The 21,793-nt window shown below is 34.7% G+C and overlaps 1 protein-coding gene across 13 annotated transcripts in view; it reads left to right on the top strand.

The window, feature by feature from the left end:
* The window catches only part of FOXP2 (forkhead box P2), a 543,660-nt gene that overhangs the window by 2,560 nt on the left and 519,307 nt on the right, over positions 1–21,793 (top strand). The window lies entirely within an intron of this gene.

Consider the following 21,793-nt stretch of genomic DNA (forward strand, 5'->3'; position numbering starts at 1 on the left):
TTCTCAGTGTAGTGGAATTTTAAAATGTAGTGTTTGTTTAGTAGTCTTAAACAATTAATTTACCATTTTGATTTATTTGTGTATACTATTAATAAAGCGGGTATAAAGTTATATACATGATGATCGTTAGGGTCATAAAATTTCATTTTAGTTTTGAAGCTTTTTAAAAGTCGTTTTTTCTTTCCTTCTTTCCTTCCTTCCTTCCTCCCTCCCTCCCTCCCTCCCTCCCTCCATCCCCTCCCTTCCTTCCTTCCTTCAATTTTTATTACTTAACTAGACCCATGTTCAGTAGTTGTTTAATTCAGTGCTTGCTTAAGAACCCCACTATTTCATTGTTATTCAAAACTAAGTGAAATAAATGTTTAATTATGATTAAGTTACTAACTTTTAAAGAGGAGACTGGAAACCTGATGATACATCCCTGTAGGTAAGGGAGAGAGGACACTCAATTTTAAAAGATCAACGTAAAGTTTGCTATTAAGTATAAGAATACAAGAATTTTTAAGAGAATACTTTCTATCATTCAATTTAAACAGTACAATGCTTTCTTTTTATACATAGATTATTAATATGTTACCATTGCACTACAATGGATACTAGAATAATCAAAGGAAATTATATACAAATAACAATTATGAACTATTTTTAACTGTTTATCAGAATTTCTCAACTTGTATTTTGGGATTCAGAGTGATGGAAATTTTAGACTTGAATATTGTTTTCATAGAATTCATACTCTGGGTGGAAGGAGACCTTTAATTACATTAGGACATGAATAGATTTATTAATGGTTGTGTCTAAATAAACTGTCATCGAAGTTTTATTTCTTTGCACTGATGATAGTACAGTGGTTTTGCTTTTACAAATAAAATAAATCATTGTAATATTCTAGAAACCTAAGTAGGGGGAAATTGTATGTGGCACACCATAAAAATAGCAAAAACGTGAACATTAAATTTACAGATAGCCTGTAATGAGAAGTTCTATTCCTTTTGTACAAGCACGAATTTAAAAACACAGACCGTCTTTGCATAGCTATTAGAATTATACTTTATGAAAAGTATATTTAAATATGTGAAAATAACTTCATGGTTTGACTGAAACTCATAGGGCATATAACAGTGTAATGAACATAGCCAGACAAATTTACCAGACATTTTTATTTCAAGAGAAAATGTGAGGGATACGGAACTCAATTACATAAAGGGCATATTATTTGTGATATTTTTAAGGATTTATAGCTGGCTCTGCCTCATCACCCTTGTCTATTTCTGTGTTGATAGTCTCATGTTAGATCAGCTATTAGTTATAATACTGATAGAAAACTGAATGGTGGAAGTAGTCACATATTTTCTGCCTCTCTAAGTCAGAAAGAAGCCATTGACTTGTAAGAAGACAATGTCACCGAGAAGTTCTCTTGACATGATTGTTGCTAGACAAAATTGCAAATCACCGTTGAATTCAGAAATAGTAACAATCTCATTACAATTACTGAGTACTAATTCTTGACCCACTCAAACTATTTTTTTCTTTTTTTAACTTTGTGATAGATGATAGTACTCTTAGTGATAAATGAATGGATCCCAAATGTTCTAACCAGTGCCCAGATTCATACTGCCCTTTGAATAAAGAAAGCCTGTTTCTAAAATCAGGCCCAGTGAGAGCTTAAGATTTACATGGATATTCAAAGTGATCTTACTTAAATACCCCTAATTCATGGAGTTTAACAAACTTGATCAGATCCAACCCAAAATGACTGTTGCATATTTTCTTAAGGGTCTGAAAAAGTAATCCAGGTGCTTTCAACTTTCCTTAAACATATTCCAGTGCTTATGATCCACAGAGAATCTAATGCCTAAATCAAATGTTGTATGCCATAGTTTACTTTAGTTCTATTCCTTCTTTAGATGACATAAATATTTTCTTAGATCCAACTGTGCATCTCTTAATATACTTGGCCTCTAGTCATGTCACTTCCATAGTCTTTATCAAGTAAAATACTTCAGGTTCTTAGACTTCTCTCCTCTTCTCTTCTCTTCTCTTCTCTTCTCTTCTCTTCTCTTCTCTTCTCTTCTCTTCTCTTCTCTCCTCTCCTCTCCTCTCCTCTCCTCTCCTCTCCCCTCCCCTCCCCTCCCCTCCCCTCCTCTCCTCTCCTCTCCTCTCCTCTCCTCTCCTCTCCTCTCCTCTTCTCTTTTTTATCCCTCATGAGGCTTAAGTCCTTTTCATTGTTTTTTATGGAGTTGTAGAACTTTAGCTTCTTCATTAGTTTTTCAGAACCTGCAAGTGGACCCCATTAGTATTTCTTTCAGCAGCCTAACTAAGCATAATTTTGGGTGGGGCGTGGTGGTCTAAAAATACCATTACTTTTTTTTTTTCCTAAGCTCAGCATTGCTTATGTGAAAATTTATTACTATTGAATTACGTAAATTCTCATGTAGTAGAATATTCTTTCCTGTGGAATATTCTTTCCCTGTGGGTATTCTTACCTATTAAAATAAATGGGTACTTACTTCCATTTGCAGACTTACTTTTGCCTTTTCATTACCTCTGATGTATTTTTCTATATACTCTTTTGATCTGCTCAGTGTATTTATCTGTACCTCACCCCCAGTTTTCCCGACAAAACAAACAAAAAAGAGAGTAACTTTGGTGAAATGTGAGGAACTGTTGTGACTAATTAAAAGGTTAAAGTTAGAACATTGAGATGCTGGAGAGAGGTCCTTGAAGAAGATTTAGATGCAGTATGTTCCAACACTAGTAATATTAAAATGAAAAAAGTAAACCTATATGTATGCAGTGACTTATTTTAAGTATGTATTAAAACTATTTTTCTCTATATAGATGCTTCAGTAATTTGCTGTTTTCTCAAATGTGGTATTATTAAGTATTGTTCTAATTCTTAGGAGCGTAATCTGAATTTTGTAATTGGAGTGACTGGGAATTTGTGTTTATCTATACAGTTTTTTGCCAAGCGGCCAAATTAAGAGTATGAGGGCTTAAAAATGAGGTATACTCTTATCATCCCCATTTCATTTTCAAAGCTATATTATATTTTAACATTTTGCAGCTTTGGATCCTAATCCTTTTTCATTTTGTAATTATGAACTTTGTTTACTCTTTCTTCTATTTCTTCACCTGTCCAATTTGCTTTCTATGAACAATTGAAATTCTAAGTCACTTCAATTTATATAATTTTACCTAAAATTTTATTTAAAATGCATTTTCTCCATAAATTATCTATGCAAGCCCAGGTTCAACCTTCTAAATTTCTTGACATTTGAAATATGTGTTCTTGGACCTATACTCTACCAATTTAATTCAATTTCCCATTCAGTTGTATACTTCCCTCTTCCTACAATCTAGCAAGGATCTCTAGAACATACCTTCCCATTATATTGATAAATATGTCTTCATTCCTTTCTCTATAGCAAATTATTTTTATTAGCAAAAGCAAATAAAATGTAAATGTTGTAAAAGCACATTGTTGTGAAGCAAATGAATCCCCAGGGGTTTAGAAGCTCTCAGCATTTTTAGTTTATTAATGTTCCTTAATTTCTCTTGATTTCTATCTTGGAAGGCTTAAAATATACTTTGTGGAAGATAATTTTGCTTTAAAATTTATTTAAGATTTTCGTGTTTCTTTTTAAAGATCTTTCTAACATAAGCCTAAAAGATTTATACCATGAGAATGTTATACTTTTTTAAAGGAAGTCAAGGAAATTAACTTTGAATTCCTCAAATAAGGCATGCTACTAGAAATAGTGTAAAGTTTCTGTGGTATTCATTTCTTACTTCTCAACTTTTATAATGGCATTTTCTGTGAGAGATTTTTGTATTATTTTAGTTTTGTATCATTTTGGTACATATACACAACTACAGCCATCATTTTGCAACTTTTTCTCAATTTAAGAAAATAACGAACTTTCTTAAAGTGTATTTTAGGGGGTAAGAAAAAAAATCAGTGGTAGACATATTTCAGAGAAAGCATTTATAAAATTTCTCACTGGCAGATAGCGAGGAGAAACTTATAGTACACTAATCCAAATAGCTTAACATCTTAGCATATGTAGACTGTCATAAAATCATCTCATTTAAAAAAAAAGATCCCCAACATCCTTAAGAACTATTCCTCACCATTACTTCACCCAAAGTTATGTTCCAGGATTTGGTTGATCTATATCTGTATGCCTCTAGCTAACTCTTTACTTTCTTTTTTGTCTCCCAATATTTTTTCCCTTTCTCCGTTTGCCTTTAGTTTAGCTAAGTGCCCCCCCATCTTCTTTTATACATCTAGTTAGTACCACCACTGCTACCAGTCTGATCAGATAGACCATCATCTCCTCCGTTGCTGTAGCTATTTATCTCCCCTCTTCTCTCTCTGGGCACCACAGTCAGTTTGTTCCCCACACAGCAGAGCGATCTTTTAAAAATATGTGATTATGTCACTGTTCTCTATAAACCTTCCAACAGCTTTCTTATGTCCCTGAGAATAAAAGACAAAGACCTTATATAAGTCCATGTTATTTGACCCCTGCTACCTATTTGACATTCTTTCCTAACATTTTCCTCTTATTCGGTCAACTCTAGCCACACTGGCTTCCTTGATATTTCTCAAAACAGGATAAGCTGATTCCCACCTCAGAGCTTTTCTCCGTGTTCACCGTCTGAAATGCTCTACACTTGGATATCTTCATGAATTTCATACCTCTGCTCAAACATATCCTTATTAGAGAAGACTGTCCTGTGTAAAATAACAAATCCTCATAGATCTTGCTTTGCCACCTTTACCATACATTAATTTTCCCCACAGCACCATCATCAACTGACATTTTACAAAGTTGTTTATCATATGTCCTCCTAATGAGAACGTACATTCCGTGGAGGCAGGGATTTTGTTCTGTTCAGTGTTACAACCCAATGCTTAGAACAGTGCCTTGCATTAAGTAGCAACTCTAAAACTAAATGAAAGAATGAATGAGTTGTTGGAGGTCCAAGAAATTACTTCTGTCTAGATCAATGCCTCACTTTCTGTGTGACTGAAATTACTTTTTCACCTTACTTTTTCGTCTTACGCTTATTTTATACTGTATCACATTTGGGAAAACTCTTCACTACTGTATTGACCAAGACGTGGCTCTGCTCTCTGGTGGATATACTTCAAGTTCAGTATTTTGTATCTCTTTCTTATTCTGATCTGAGAAACAGTATTATACTTAACTTTTGAAAGGTGTAAGTGGATGTTTATGTTTCTGGACAACAACAAATGCTCAATAGTTGAATGCTTCAATATAGTAATGCTTAGTACAGTCAAAATGACATTTAGTCATACATTTCATAATTATATCTTAATATGAATAGTGTGAATAGAGTCCGTAGATATTTCTAAAGGCTACACTGTGGATACACCATTGGCATATGAAGCATTTCTGGGATTGTCTGTGGGGAAGATGGGGGGAAATGGGTTAAGCCAAGGTCCCTTTTGAAAACCTTTAGATTTAGATGGCTTTCCTTCTTTGCATTGGCACAAACACCGTAAGTTTACAACTTCTCTTTTGTCTCATTTTTCAGTATCTATCCTTAAACAGAGCAGATGGAGGATTTATGATTTGATGGAAGGTCCATCTCTCCAAATTTAAAATCTCACCCTTGAGCTTGCTCAAATTGCTTTTGGATACCCATAACTAAGGTATGGGTTTGTAATACAGCTTTCCATAAAACCTCAAATAAATACAAATATTATTTTCTTTTTAAGTTTTTATTTAATTAACATTTAGTTAACATACAGTGTAATATTAGATTCAGGTGTACAATATAGTGATTCAACACTTCCGTACATCACCTGGTGCTCATGACAAGTGCTCTCTTTAATCCCCATTGATTATTTTCTTATAAACCTAATGCTCTATAGATCTCCCTCTCACATATTATGTCCATACTTGAAATATGCACTAACTTGCTCAGCAATTTTATTTTAAATACCTTGAGAGTAGGAAAAGGAATCTCTAATCTCTTATATTGATAATGAAGGAGGAGGGCTCTCTTCTTTGCCTCCCTTCTTCTCATTTTTCTTTTTCTCTCCTCCCTCCTCCAGACTGAATTATGAAGTATTTCAAAATCATTCTGGTACTTTATTATACCATCAGTGAATGTGTAGCCCTTGGAAAACTGTGAAACAAGGCAAAGTGGGCTTTTATTACATAATTACCCCACTTTTCCCTTTTTAAAAAATTACTAACTTACATCTTCTGCTACTCTTCTCTGGGTCCTTAGACACCCAGTGCCCTCCGTGTTGCATCAGGCTATTTCAATGTATTCTCCTTCCCTTGTTCTGAGTTGGAAATTTTGTATTAAAGCACTTCTTTGGTAATAATGATGCATGTTAGAATGTGAATGAAGATGGATCCTTCTGGAAGGTATAATTATTATTACAGCTAGTAAAATAGCTAGTTTGGTTTACTATGCAGAGTTCTGTGCTAAGTGCCAGGAGACTTGGATTTTGGTACTTGGTCTGTCTGTAACTATTGTGTGATGTTGGGTAGGTTATTTTCTCCAAAATTAGAAAGAGCTTGGATTAGTTTTTAGATTATTTTCAATTAAAATCTTTTTTGAAATACACAGAACCAAATTTGAAGCTATGAACGTGTTCTCCCTTTACTGCCATAAACACACACATAAATGAAGGAATGGAAGAAAAAGATACTTCGTAAAATAAAAACAATTAAAACTAACAACAGTTACCACAAATAACTTGGCTTATGCAGCTCAGGGGGACTCAGTTAAAATTCAAAAGTATTATTCTTCTATTACCTCAGCCCACTGGATATTTTCACACCACTCCTCCTCTGACAGGAATGGAGCCTCCCGTCGTTTCACCAGAACACTGAACCAAGCAGAGAAGGTAGAGTGCACATGGGGTTGATCATGTTTGGGTTAAGAAGAATAAATAACCACCTGGCATTCTCTCCCCTGAAGTGCGTGTCCTTAACTTTACAAAATATTAATTTCTTCACAATTTTGCTTTGGTCCTGTGCTCATTCATATATTTAGCTCGAGGCGTCACCAATCCAGAAATAAAGTGTGGAGTTGGATAAGCTGTTTGATAAACTTTGTCCTTTAAAATTAGAGCTCCCCTTTTTGATGGACTTCACACACACAGACATACATTTTTAGAACCCACATAAAATGTTGGGCTGCCACATGGTCCAGCCTATGCATTGTGCTGCTTTAAAGGAAACACAACTCCCAGCTACAGGAATACTACATATCTTTGCTGTAGTTTGGCTTAAAGGGAGTGACACGGTTTTGTACAGTGTGCCACATAGGAAGTTTTGCCCCAAATCTCTTGAGGCATCTTTCTTCTTCTCCTGGGTACTGCTAAAAAGTTTTTAGAGCCTCGTCTAGATCAGTCCTTCACTGCTTTGCTGCCGCATCCCCCAGTTGTGCAACACATACAGTCATACCAAGTGTACACACCCCATGAAGTGTGCCCCCCCGTCATGCAAAGTGTGGTTTCTTTCTTTATTCTGGCTGCTTTTTTTGTGGCAGTCAAGGTTTGTCCTTATGCAGACAAACAAGGAGAACAGCAACAAAGATTTCTTCTCAGGAGGTAAGGGATTCTGCATTGTGGGAGTTTCTAGCAGTGATGTAAGCTTGCAAACATGCACCTTGCAATGCACTTTACCTTGTCGTATGTTATAGAGAATGTATATTCCTGTTACTAAAAATAGAATTCATTGGACAGCCTGACTTTGTGTTGTCCCCAATAAAATAATTTTAAATCTATAATTTTGGTCAATTTATAATATTTACTTCCAGAAAAGTATGCTTTTAAGTTATCTTATCCTTCTAATTCTTTGCTCTTTCGTAATTTTCATAAATGTCAAACTATCCCTTACCCTACATGTCTTTTGCTCATACTATTCCACAGACAGAAGAGAGGCAACGTGATTTGTTACGTCTAATTGATTTTTGATTTTACAGATTTGCTCTCTTTGATAGCCTTTTAATTGTATCCTGAAAATACATCATTTCTACTGGGCCGTAACAATGCCAGATTCTAAAATATGACTAAGTACCTGCTTACTCATATTGCTATATTAAAAGAACACTGTTATAAGTTTTGTCTTCATTTTGAGAGACAACTTGTTTTTCTGACTATATTAAATCAAATTTTAAGTGCAAATGTACAATTAAAGAGAGTATATAGGTAACAAGCTATGAATATATAACTACGAAAAATATTTAATGTTTATTTTCTTATTTGAGGATTATGTTTCTTATGAGAGGATATTTAAGAAATGGAATGTGAATGAATAATTTTATTTTTACATGTTAACTATTCATGAGACAGTAAAAATATATTTGGTTATTTTTAAAACACTTATTTGGCTATACATTTGACATTTCATTTTAAAATAATATATTGGGGGGCGCGTGGGTGGCTCAGTCGGTTGAGTGTGTAACTCTTGATTTCAGCTCAGGTCATGATCTCAGGGTCCTACGATTGAGCCCCACAACACACTCCGTGCTCTGCAGGGAGTCTGCTTGGGATTCTCTCCCTCTCCCTCTGCTCCTCCCCACTGTTCACGTGCTCCCTCTGTCAAATAAATAAATCTTAAAAATATATATGTATATATTGGCTATCATATTGTAGAAATGATTCTGGTAATTTTCTTTTATTGTGTCTATTTAATGACAGAAACCATATTTTAATTACTCATTATAAAATTGTTTTAAGCTCTTTAATTTCATTCCTTTTTTATTGAAGATAATTTATGTACAGTAAAATTCACCCCTTTTTAGTGCAAAGTTCTGTAAATGTTGACAAACATATATAGTTGTGTAATCACCACCATAATTAAGATATAGAATAGTCCCATCATGCTACAAAATTTTTCCATATGATTTTAAGCCAACCTCTCCTTTTATCCTCCAGGCCCTGGTAACTGCTGATCTTTTTTCTATCCCTATACTTTTGTCCTTTCAAGTCTCTTTTTTTCCTGGCAAGTTTTTACACTGTATAAATTTATGGGGCCTAGTGTGTTACTTTGATACATTTGTATATTATAACATGATTGCCATTGTAGTGATAGTTACCATATTACATACTTATAGTACCATATTGTTATCTATATTCATTATACATTAGATCTCTATGGCTTATTTACAAGCAAGTTACAAGTTTGTACCCTTAAATAAGGTCAGTCTTAATCTCTAACCCCTGTCCCTTGGTAACCACAACTTTACTTGCTGTTTTTAATAAGTGTGACTTTTTTAGATTCCACATAGTAATATCATACAGTAATTGGCTTTGTCTGACATATCTCACGTAGCATAATGTGTTCTAGGGCCATCTATGCTGTCACAAATGGCAGAATATCCTCTCTTCTTAGGGCTGAATAATATTCCATTGTATACACACACCACACTCAAGCCTGTCTTATAAATAGAATCACAGAGTGTGTAGCCTTCGGAGTCAGGCTTCTATCACTTAGCATAATGCGTTTGAGATTCATTTATATCGTTGTGGTGTATCATTTTTTTACCTCCGCAATAATGTAGTTGCTTGTTCCTGTCATAATTTCTTAGGAGTTTAGAATTCTCTCCTTTTCCATTCAAATATATTTTTATATGGCCTCAGATTTTATTTTGCCTTATAAATTGGCATGTTATAAACAAGAGACTTTACTGGTTAATCATTTCTAAAAATTAATTTTGGGGTCTTTACCATAGTTCTCTTCCCTCATTCCTGCTCCCACCCCCGGTCTCTCTTGCTTTCATACTTGCTTTCCTTGTTCCCACAGGTGTTTACTCTTCGTGTCTTTTAACTCCTTGTCATGTGTTTATTTGGAGTATATGAGATCCATTCAGGTAGTCAGCTCTTAAAGAAGAAGCTCATCATCAGTTGTTTAATAATGTTTTTTCATTCATTCATTCACTTGTTTATTCCTCAATCACTGATCATCCAGCAATTTCTGTAAGTGGCAAAAGAAGAAAGAAAAATTGAAGAACCCGAGAAATGAAAAGAGGCTTTGAGATCATGAAACTAATTTTCCCTCCTCCCTTCCAAGCCAGATGGGAGAAGGGGCTAGGGCTTCTTAACCAGGAGCGTTTGTCAAATTGTCTATGGGCTGCAGTGTATGGAAAGGGAATGATCACAGAGGTAAATCAAAAGGTCAGGTGGGCTGCTAAAAACAAATTGTCGGTTTGAAGGGCCTAGCTGGGCTGAAATGGAATAGAAACCAGGGAGTGAAAGATAGGAGTGAAAACAGAAAAGAAGCCTGGAGAAACTTCCGGTGGATTGGCTTTTTTAACAGACAAGGATTAAGCAGTCAAAAGACATCTGAATGTGAAGGAGGTGACCCCCATGGACATAATTCTAGCTAGTGGCTTTCGAAAACTTCCATGAATGAAAAATTTTTATCTTAACATCCAACATTGGAAAAAATTTAGTTGTTTGGAAGTTCTTCCTTACACTAAATTAGAATCAGCCATTATTTCTAGCTCTACCCTTTGAATTTACACAAAGTATTTCACATCGATAACTTGGTAGATGTCTGAAAGCTTTCATTTCCAAAAAATCTTTCCTTTCTCAAGCTAAAGAAGTCAGGTTTTCCTCATATAAAGTATACTTTATGTACTTTATATACTATATGGACTTATTTCATTCTTCACAGTTCTGATACCTTTTCTCTGGGTATGCTTCTGTTTGCCAGAGTTTCCCTTTAAAATGTACCGAGAGCTAAATACCACACCAAGAGTGCGGCCTGACACAGAAAACGTTGAAAATTTACCTCCATTTTTTTCTCTAACATAATAGCAATTCAGTTTTTAGTTATGTTACATTGTTACTAGAATTGTAATTCACTTTATATAAGTTGCCATGAATATACAATTTGAATAGTTTACCTTAAAAATAGGATTTGTAAAATTTGTAAAATTTTTGTAAAATTAAAAATTTCTCTTTTAAATTCTTGTTTTACAGTTTAGTTACTCAACGTGTCAAGATCTAAACAAAATCCTGATTCTGTTCTGTGTTAGTGATTGTGTCATCCATAATTCGATTCATACATTTCTATAGCTCTATTCAGTTATTTATAAAAACATTGAGCAGAATAGGGTTAAGAATGGAGGCTTTACTAAAGTTAGTGAATGTGGATTCTTTTGCTTGTCACTAATCCTTTGGATGTGATTGTTTACCTACCTATATACATTTGAAATTAATCTTAATAATGGGTGGTGTTCATTGAGCAGGTAGTTTAGGCATTTTCTAAGCCATTTGTGTGTGTTAATTCATTTAATCTTCATAATACCTTTATAAGGAGGTACTGTTATTTGCCCATTTTACAAATGGCAAGCTGAGTGGTGAAGGATCTGAAAGTTCACACTACCTGCAAGCTAACAAAGTAGGCAGCACTGCTTCATGGATGATTGTGGAAGACACAAGACTTTGGGGTCAGAGACAGAGGACTTTATTACCCCTGGTACAGCAAGCAGTGTGAGCCTCTTGTTTTTCTTTGCCCCCCCCCCTCCCCCCTGTCCCACGGGAGTTCTGCAGAGTGGCTGAGATTCATGCTGCACACAGTGAGTTGTATCACTGATGCGGAATGCCAGGTTTAGGAACCCAGATCTTTTATAATTGGCCGTAGGTAAACTTTCCCTTTGTTCCATAGGGAGATACTGTTTCTGTCTTCAAAGGCTATTTGCTCTACAAACATTTTGTGGAGACAGTCCAGAATAAAAGCTGCCAGTACCTTTGCTCACAACACATGTAGATACATGAGAGACCCATGAAATTTGCCTCTTATCTCAGATGTTAAGAAATTTCCCCAAAGTTACACAAATAGTAAGTGGACATACCCCAAGTTGGCCATGAGAGAATTTCTCTATACTTTTCTTGGTCCAGCTATTATATAGCTACTGAATTTCTTTGATTCACTCATCTAGTAGCATGTCAGAAAAGGAAACAAGGTTTGGCATGGCTTATTTTTAACAAATCCATGGCAGGTTTTTTAAAAAAAAAATTTAAGTGCTCACAAACCATCTGTTTAGTAACCTGTTCTAGAATTTTGTTGAGGAATAATGTCAAGATCACTGATCTTCATTTTCTAGAATCCTTTTATCTTAAGAAAATAAAACAGCATTTGCCCCTCTTACGTATTATGTCTGCTCTCCTGTTGTTTGTAAGTCTTCAGGGTTATCAGTATTGTTCTGTTATAACATTTACTTTTAATACCCTGAGATTGCCATCCATTGGTCATGAATACCTGAAGTTATTTACAGTGTTTCATTGTTCTCTTATTAATTCCTGAGCTTTGATTTTCTTACTAATCATATATGATTTTCCATTTTAGTTTTAACACTTTCCTTTTTGGTGGAGAATGTAAAACCACCTAAGATTCATCTCAGTTATCTGATAATATACCATTGTCGCCAGACAGTAGGCTCACGTCTTAATATTTTTCCCCATACCTAAATAAGATCTTGAAGTGTTCTTAGATTTTTGTGGGGGGAGGAGGAGGTTGCTTCAGCCATTTTAAATATTTATTAAAGCTTTGAGTCATGTTTCTGTACTACTCCTTGCCATGTGATATTACTTCTGAGGTCAAATAATTCCTGTGTAACTCTGTGATTTTTTTTTTTTTATTAGCTGTTCTCTAATTTTTTTTTTTAGTGCCTTCTTAGGCTGGCCGTAGGGTCATAATTTCACTTTCAGTAATTCATCATTTCATAGATATTTATCCCAAGCCATTTTTTATTTTAGATCTTCATGCAAAGCCATTAGAGATTAGGGGATGGCAACTTTTTTCTGTAAAGGGCTAGATAGTAAGTATAAGTTCAGTGGGCCATAGGTCTCTGCCACAGCTATTCAACTCTGGCATGTAGTTTAGAAGGAGCTATGAACAATACCTAAATGAATGAATGTGGCTGTGTGACAGTAAGGTTTGTTGATGGACACTAAAGTTTACATTTCATATAATTTTCATATTTCACGAAATATTCTTCTCTTGATTTTTATTCAACTCTTTAAAACTACAAAAACTGTTCTTACCTCACAGATCATCCAGAATCAGGCAGTGAGCCACTTTTAGCCCATGGATCATATTTTGCTACACACACACACACACACACACACACACACACATACACACATAAATATTCATATAAATATAGACATAGTTTTTTTACTTATGTTACTAAAATCCATGCCACATTTGCTCACTGGCTTGGAATTATGAGCTTAAAATTGACATGGACTTCTAAGAATTTTGTGACAAATTCTTTCATGAGAGTTCTTCCCTTTTCACTGCTATTCAGGCCAAAATAGTAATTCTCCTCATTGCTTCTTAAGCTGTCAGAAGAAATTATTTGTACACCAGTAATTTATTAGATGCTCAACTTTTGTCATTATGAGTATCATAGTATAAATCTGGAGAATAAAGTACAGTGGCCAGGTGAGTCATCAGAGGTCTAGATAGTGAGCCAAGAATGTCTTTCACATGAGTTTTCCAGAAGTCAGGGCAATACAAAGAAGGTCCCAGACAGGTTGAAGAGTCATGAAGCATCACAACTTTAAGTATGAGACAAAACTTTGGCACAACTCAGAGCTTTTTATGTATGCTAGCAAGTGAGGGTATGGGTAGACCAGAGGCCCAGGGTATGGTTAGATGAGTGAAGTATCTGGCTGGAATGGGAAATTTGAAAAGTATTCACACCAGTGCTCTCAGTCAGTCAGATGGCTGTTTAACTAGGTTTGCTCCTGTGCCTTTGCGTAAAGAGGATCTCCTTCTGTATTTACTGATGATGACCCTGTAGCTAGGTTTTTCTGTTTATGTGTTCTTGTATTTCTTTATATTTTTTAGGTTAACTAAAGCCAATCTTGCAGAGTCTGTCTTGGGGAATGTTCCTATTCTTATTTTTGATATTAACTTTGTAGATTATATTGTCTCAGCTCTAGGAGATGGGATGATGGATGAAAAGACTAAGAATGAGGAATAGTTCTTTCCCTTGATGTTCTTTCTTCCTTGCTATGGGCAAATCCATAATACTCAGCTAGCTAGACTCTTTTTTTTTTTTTTTTCTCTCTCTTCAGAATACACATCTTTCTTTTTGACAGGCCTGATTTGAGGTAACATTTGTTACTTTATTGTATGAAAGAGTTGTATTTTGAGCAACATCATTTCTGTTTTTTTTTTTTTCTTGGAATTTTAATCCTTTTTTGCTTTCACTATTCAATGTGTTGAATAAGTGATTTGTGATTTTTGATGCCCACCTAACTCATAATACCCATTCCTCCTAACCTTTCCCTGTGAACTCATCTTGAATTTTCCTTGTTTTCTTTGACCTAAGGGTACTTATGTGAACTCTTTTCTTGTCATTTTAAAGCTCAGAAAACATGCCTCTGTCATATAATACCGAATTTTCATGTGAAATATTTTAGTTCAGAACTATATGAATTTTGTAGTTCTGAGTATTAAACATTTTTGGTTCATTGGCCTGGGTGGCTGCGATCGGATTGAGGGAGTGTCGTTTTTACAGTGTAGTATGTGCTACTTTACGAAAGTCATCATCAGAATCGCTTTCAGAAGAGAGAGGTTTCAAATAAAGCAAGAAAAATACAGGCCAATCTCTTTTAGAGTTAAGACAGCAATAAATGAAATATTTATGAGTCAGGGCTTGGCTGTATGAGAAAATACAGACAAGCCTGTGGTTTCATTACATTACTTACAGTATTTGTGTGACCTAAAAAACGAAAAGTGCAAAAAGACCTAATGCAGTCAGGTACAGGGGCAGCTGAGATATGCATCACTAATGAACTGCTCTGGCCTTCCTCAGGGAGCCAGGTGCTCTTTTTATTTTTTTGAAAATGTTAATAGCACATGAGGAAATACAACCAGAGGTAAAAAAAACCAAAAACCAAAAAACAGAAAAAAAAAAACTATTGTTTGATGACACAGGAGATATAAATTGAAGAAAAGCTTAATTGAAAAACTATTACTATTACTATGTCTATTTGTACCCCTTATTTCTGTAAATAAAAAGCTATACTGTTATTGGTCATTTTAATCACATTTCAACAAGAAATTGATTTAGAATATAAAATATGTAAGTACTCCTATGAGGATAAATTAATAATCTCCAAAGATCTAACAAATTTTTACTTCCGATATTTTTATGGATCCAGCGAGCATTTTGAGTTACTATTAATCTAAAAAAAAGAAGCCACAATGTCACCTATAGAAAACAAATTGCAGAAAGGAGAGAGTACTATAAGCCTCCTTTAATTAAAAGCAGAGACAAGTGGTGGGGAAGAGAGTGAGAGAGAGAGAGAGAGAGAGAGACAGAGAGAGACAGAGCTGGTTGTGTGTGTGTTTAAAGCCTGGGATATTTAAGTCTGTCAAGTTGTGTGTAAGTTGCTTCTGTGACATTTCAGTTAAAATAAAGTTTTTGGTTTTCGTCCTCATTGCACTCAACTTACGCGTTATCATAGCGGTTGACTTACAATTACAGCAAATAAAATGAAGATTATCTAAAGTATTTTAGTAAGGCATTTTCAATCAAATGTATTTGAAGTGTAGTCAGCCTTCCAAAGTTTGTCAGTTGGCTCTTTGGAACTGGGAATAATTCTTCCCACAGAGAGAGAATGTTCTAAATATCGATTAATTTGCAATGGGAACATTGATAGGAAATTGTGTTCTAATACTGTATTTAATACAGAGAATTAATTTAGCTTATTTATTTTAAATGCTTGTGGTTGGTACAGCCTAACCTAGTTCATGAAACTCTTCCCAGCCAGCAAAACAGCTGGTTTTTTTTGTTGTTGTTTTTTTGTTTTTTTTGCAAATTCCCCACCTCCTTAGAGAATGTCTTAATTACCTGGTTTCTGAACTTAGTTCCTCCAATTTCCCTCAGGAAATGGGTCTTCTCATACAGTTGACAGAGTGCAAGAATTTGCAATTTGAGGTACAGCTTTGGGTTTGGGGGTGGGCTAGACACTTGAGTGTGACGTTCTCATTGTAAAAGAAGGCTGATGAATACTGTAGAAAAGGAAGGAAAGGGGGAAGGAAAGGGAAATAGGACTACCTTACCTTTTGCCTAGCAGTAAGCATGCTGCCTGGACAGGCTTGGGGTGCAGCTGTAGCAAGGGAAAAGTGGTGTGGTCATAGACGCCATCTTCACAATACAGGTAGCTGGACTGTGCAGGCGGTACAGGGATCCAGAGCCAGAAACCAGATGGTTAATGCTCTCACTTGTAGAGCATTAACTCTTAACAAGCCAGGAGAAAGCAAAACAAAAACATGGGGAAACAAAAGTGAGTCTGCTAATCTTTTTATTGCTGAACTCAGATATCTACCCAAATTTCTGTAATGACCTGACTATGGACACTTGAATAGCAGTAGTAGCATTTCCTATTTGTAAAACATTTTATAGCTAATAAGGCTCCTGTATTACCTAATTGGATTGTTAAACTAATTCTGTAAGATAATTAAGGCAGATATTATATTACAAGATCTCTGCAGATGAGGAAATACTAGCAATTCTTATTTACCTAAGGTTATATTGCCACTAAATAGTGAAGCCCAGGGCGAGTCTGCTCCCTCTCCCTAGACTAGTGCTTTTTCCTCTGTGTATACCACACTGCTTCTCATGGATTGGGCATCCGAATCTTCAGAATGCCTGTTAGATGTTAACTGCGTGGAGGGCAGAAGCAATGTCTTCTATTCCTTTTGTAGTTCTTTGTAGCATGGGTGCACACAGTGGAGGCCCAGCAGGAATATTTGTCAACTGAGATGTGGGTTTGACACCATGGCAAGAGGAGGGCTTGGCATTAAACAGATGGAGAGCAAATCCTAGGTGCAGCCACATGCTGGCTGTGTGATCTTGGGCAAATTATTTGATCTCTGAACTTAAATTTCTCATCTGTAAAATATGGATGAAAATTCTTTTTAAAGGTATTATTTGTATGAGTTAAAAATAATATCTCTAAAGATCCCCACATAGTAACTGCCAGATAGTAGATGTCCTCCCTTCAGTGATGACTGTGGATCTTATAACTGTCTTTTTTCCTAGCTCCCCCCCCCCCACTATTTTTTTCCTGCAGAATTATTTTGTTTGTCAGCTTTGGTTTGTCTGTTTTTCATCTTAAAAAAACAGTGCCAAGGTTTAGGATTGGGGCGACCCGTTCTGCTATGGGAGCATCTGTCATACTGGGCTCTGTGAATTCTGAGGAATGGGAAGAAAGGAAAATACACAGTTTACCAGAAGCAAATATATCATGTTCCTTATTTTCTTGCCCCCTTTGGTCAGGCAGTTAAGTTAGAAACAGCTGATGTAGGAATATTCTTTAGAGGAAAATCTGCCTTTGTAGATGTGCTCAGAAGTCAAATTCTATCTCTGCCTGAATCAGTGTATCCTTGGAAGCTTGAAACCTGAAACTTAAAAATTAATTTTGAATTTTGTTTGTGGTATTTGCAAGTGAAGTTACAATTGTTTATTCATGAAGTTCTCTGAAGCTATTAGATGTGGCAAAAGTAGATGTCCATTTTATTTTAAGATTGTCTCAGTTTTATAGTGTTTTCTTTTTTATATTTATCAAAGCCTTAGACCTTATTGATTGGCTTTAAATATGATGTTTTTAGATTAATAGATTCATCATTACAATGGAGTCTCATTTTCTGGAGAAATATGTTTTATAAGCAGTCATATAATAAATGTGAAAGGTTTCTCCTTTCTAGGTATTATTTTGGCTCCTGTTAGTATTTTTTCTTGCATTCCACTAATGGATTTGGATGAAGTTATTTCCATATCATTAAATTTGGCATATTAGGTAATTTCTTTTGCAGGACTGCTGCTCTTTGTTCAGGGGACCTCTTCCTGGGCCTACCACTAAGCTGGGAGCTTTACTCAAACTTGGCTATGTTTTAAATCTAGGAAGAAGTCAGTTTTCCTGGTTCTGAAATGAAGTAATTTTCTGTTTTTATGATAAGGCTAGTTAATTACCAGTTTTTATTGGAATTGGCATCCTCTCCTTTGCATCTAATGGCCCAGACCATTGTATTCTGGGATGTGAGCTCTCCACGGTGTACTGTGTGATCCTGTAATACACTAGCCTCCATGTTTTGTCAATTATCATTTTACATGTGCAAATTGAGGGAATTAGTTTGCAAATGTTGGACTTTATAGGTTTCAGGCACTAAGGAAGCAGTAGGAAGGAGTATTTTGAAGATACTTCATACTCATGTGTCTTCCCTCTTCTTCAGTGGTAGGAGAATACATTGGATAATTTAGTCAAAGAAGCACAATCCCCTTTCCCATTTGCCTGGAAATAATTATTTACTGAGGCGATACTTGCTTAGTGGAAGAAAGGTTTGGCAAGTGGTACATACTCCTTAGCTCATTTATGTTGGGAACATGTGTTAGTGATCCTGTAATGAAAAGCACATGCTCAAAAAGTGGTTACTGTCTGTGTGTACACGAACTATTCTTAAACAATATAGTGTCATGGAAGGGGCTTCATTTCAAGTGGGAATAATGGATCAATTTAAACCAAAGAAAAAATTTTGGAATGGTATTTTTAATACCTAGTCTTGCCCTAGAAATATCTATTCATAAAATATGGGAGGTTGGGAGTCCATTGTACTTACTTAGAAGTCATCATCAGTAAAATTTTGAAGTAAATATATGATGAAATTAGTGTTAAGTAATTTAAATGTCAATTTAGCAAATAGAGAAAGACAAAAATAAAACTACTTAGACACAGTCACATCACCTGATAAAAAGGTCGATATATTTTGCTACTTCTTTAAAGTTCTTTCCATTTACTTGCCACATTTATTATTTACTTGATCCAAAAAAATGTATGAACCAGGTTGAATGTTCAATAAGAGTTTAGCATTATAATGTTTATTTTGGGGACCTAGTCTCTTTTTTGTTACTCCAGGGTTGGTCTGTTTAGACTTGATTGACTTGACTTTGTAAAGGATTACTTAACTACAATTTAGACATGAAATTTTATTTCAGGACCAAGACCAGTGTCTGGTACTAAGTGGGGTGATGTTCTGCATGTAGGTAATCTTGTCCGTCCTCCACTTAGAGTCTGTCTCCTCTAAAAGCAGCCATTTATGATCTTAGCACTTCAGTTTTTTGCTTTTGTTAATACTTTTATTGGCAAGATATTATGATTTCTTTCAAGTTTTAAGAACTAGTTTTTGTACTCAGCCATATACTCCTTCCCGCCATTAGACCTGATTATTCTTCTAGTTTATATCTTAGAATTAAGGCATATAGGATTGTATCAAAATGCAGATTGTTCAAGTGTATTTTGAAACATAAGAATTAGAAGGTATGGTTAAGGTAGTCTCTATATACAGAATTTCATTAGTACTATTAATGTACCAATATTAAGCAATCATAATATTCTTTAGTTTCCTAGTTTGCATGATAAATTTATCTACTGAGGTTATATGTTAAAATTGTTTTGTTGAAAAGTTACAGTTTATCAGCAGACCAGTGTTATTTAGAAATTATTTTCTATATATCTAAATGCCTATATTAGTTTAAAGATGTTTCACTTAATTGCTCCATTTAATCTTGTTAAGACTAGGTTACACACAATGATGAACTATATCTAGTAATATTTGTCTGCCCTGTTTGTAAGGAAAACAAATAGGCCTGCACATTTAACATATGAAGCACTCACAAGATAATATTTAATGAAACGATAAACAAGAGAATACCAAAACTTTAGAGAAACAAGAGAATACCAAAACTTTAGAGATTTTACTTGATTTTTTTTTTTTTAAGATTTTATTTATTTATTCGACAGAGATAGAGACAGCCAGCGAGAGAGGGAACACAGCAGGGGGAGCAGGAGAGGAAGAAGCAGGCTCATAGTGGAAGAGCCTGATGTGGGGTTCGATCCCATAACGCCGGGATCACGCCCTGAGCCAAAGGCAGACGCGTAACCGCTGTGCCACCCAGGCGCCCCTTTACTTGATTTTTTTTGAGGGAATAAGCACTTTGTATTCTTCATCCTATTTGAAAACTGACCAGTGGTTTAAACACCACAAAGGTGCCAAATCTTTTGTTTTCCTTCAATTTAGTTTGCTCCATAAAATTAGGACATTACAAAGAACATGGTGAGTGTTTTGCTGTGTGATGATATTTATTGACTTCATTAATCTGTTTTAAAATAAGTCTAGTATTTCTTAGTATAGTTTAAATTATATATATGTCATCGATAAAAGTGGGGAGAATTTTTAATCAGTTATATTTTTCATTACAGTATCATATATTATGTGCATAGCTACCTTTAATGTCATGCATTATATCTCATCATCATAATTTGTAATACTATAAATCAGAATAACAATATAAGTTTTGTGGAGCATGATTGCAATCATAAAATGAGAATGCATTGTGTTGAAGTACAAAGAGTACGTTTTGAAAGTTTGTCTTTCTACAAAATTGAGACTGAACAGACTTTACATTGATTTTATGAAAGAGCAAGTAGATGAGTCATCTAAATTTTATAACTTTAGGAAATCAAGAGCTATGTTAGTCATTATAGAATTTGAAAATGCTGTATGCTTTAAATGTTAACCTTTAATCATAAATGTAAGTCAACACATTTATTCACACTTTAGCTTTTCTCTTACAATTTATTTATTTTTTACTAAAAATGATTAAAAGGAAAATTCTCCAAAATATTGTTTTTTAAACAAGGTGTATATAATTTATTTGTTAACTGTTAAATACCAGTCAGAATAGTTATAGTCTTAATTTCATCTGAATGGAAATCTCATATTTTAAGATAGAGATCTCTTTTATTTCCATGAGAGCTTTAAGAATTTAGGATTTGAGCATTTGCTGTGACATATGGTGCATTTTCTGTCCTATTTTGTATACCAGCCCATTAAGAAGAGAAAGTGAAGTAAGTAATCTAAAAATAACTCTGCTGTTGGCCTAATTTAACAAAAAAAAAAAAAAAAAAAAAAAAAGTCTTCTGTGCATAAGTAAAGTTCCACATTTTGTCTCCCCTGGTGGAAAATCTCTGAAGCATTTTGCCACCTATTCACAGAACAACATCTTGTTTGGCATCATAATTGCAGCCAGAAGGGCTGTTTTGACTTTTTTTTATAATTATGTGTGCTATCCCTAGTCATAGTGCAAATCTTGTCAGTCCAAAGAGACCCACCTTACCTGTTCAGCCACCCCTCAAAGCACATGTACACATACCTTTTTCCAAAACACATTGATTTTCACAAAACCTTACAGTCTTGAATTGAAATTGAATTGGCGTTTTTAAAAAAGTTAATGGGATAAAAAGTACATATCAGAACTCATCAGAAGAGGTATAGTCATGTCTTTAAAAGTTTTTTTTTTTTCCTTTTCAACTAGTCTTTAAATTACCTTTTCATGGGACATCTTAAAAATAGTTACAACTTGTAAGATGAAACAAGTTAAATGAATTTCTTTGATCTTTACCCTTTCTCTGGTGATTTTTGCTATTTTGTTTATATTTTTTATTGTTCTTTAGGTTAACATTTTTATACTTCTCAGCATCTTTTTGTCTTGCTGTTTGGAGCACTTTGTGTAGATATAGGAAGATAATGGTTCTTTTTCTAACTTTAAGATTCTACAGATTTTGGATCCTTGTAAGATAATACATTCAGTATTAATTAGAGGTACAAAGTACCTCTACCTCAATAACTTGAGTGTGGGACATCAACAGTGGAAAGATGCATTTCCTCATGGTGGGGTAACTGGCACTAATGTTTTTAAAGGCTTTTGC

This window comes from Ursus arctos, unplaced genomic scaffold (genome assembly GCF_023065955.2).
Source record: "Ursus arctos isolate Adak ecotype North America unplaced genomic scaffold, UrsArc2.0 scaffold_3, whole genome shotgun sequence".
NCBI classification, from domain to species: Eukaryota; Metazoa; Chordata; class Mammalia; order Carnivora; family Ursidae; genus Ursus; species Ursus arctos.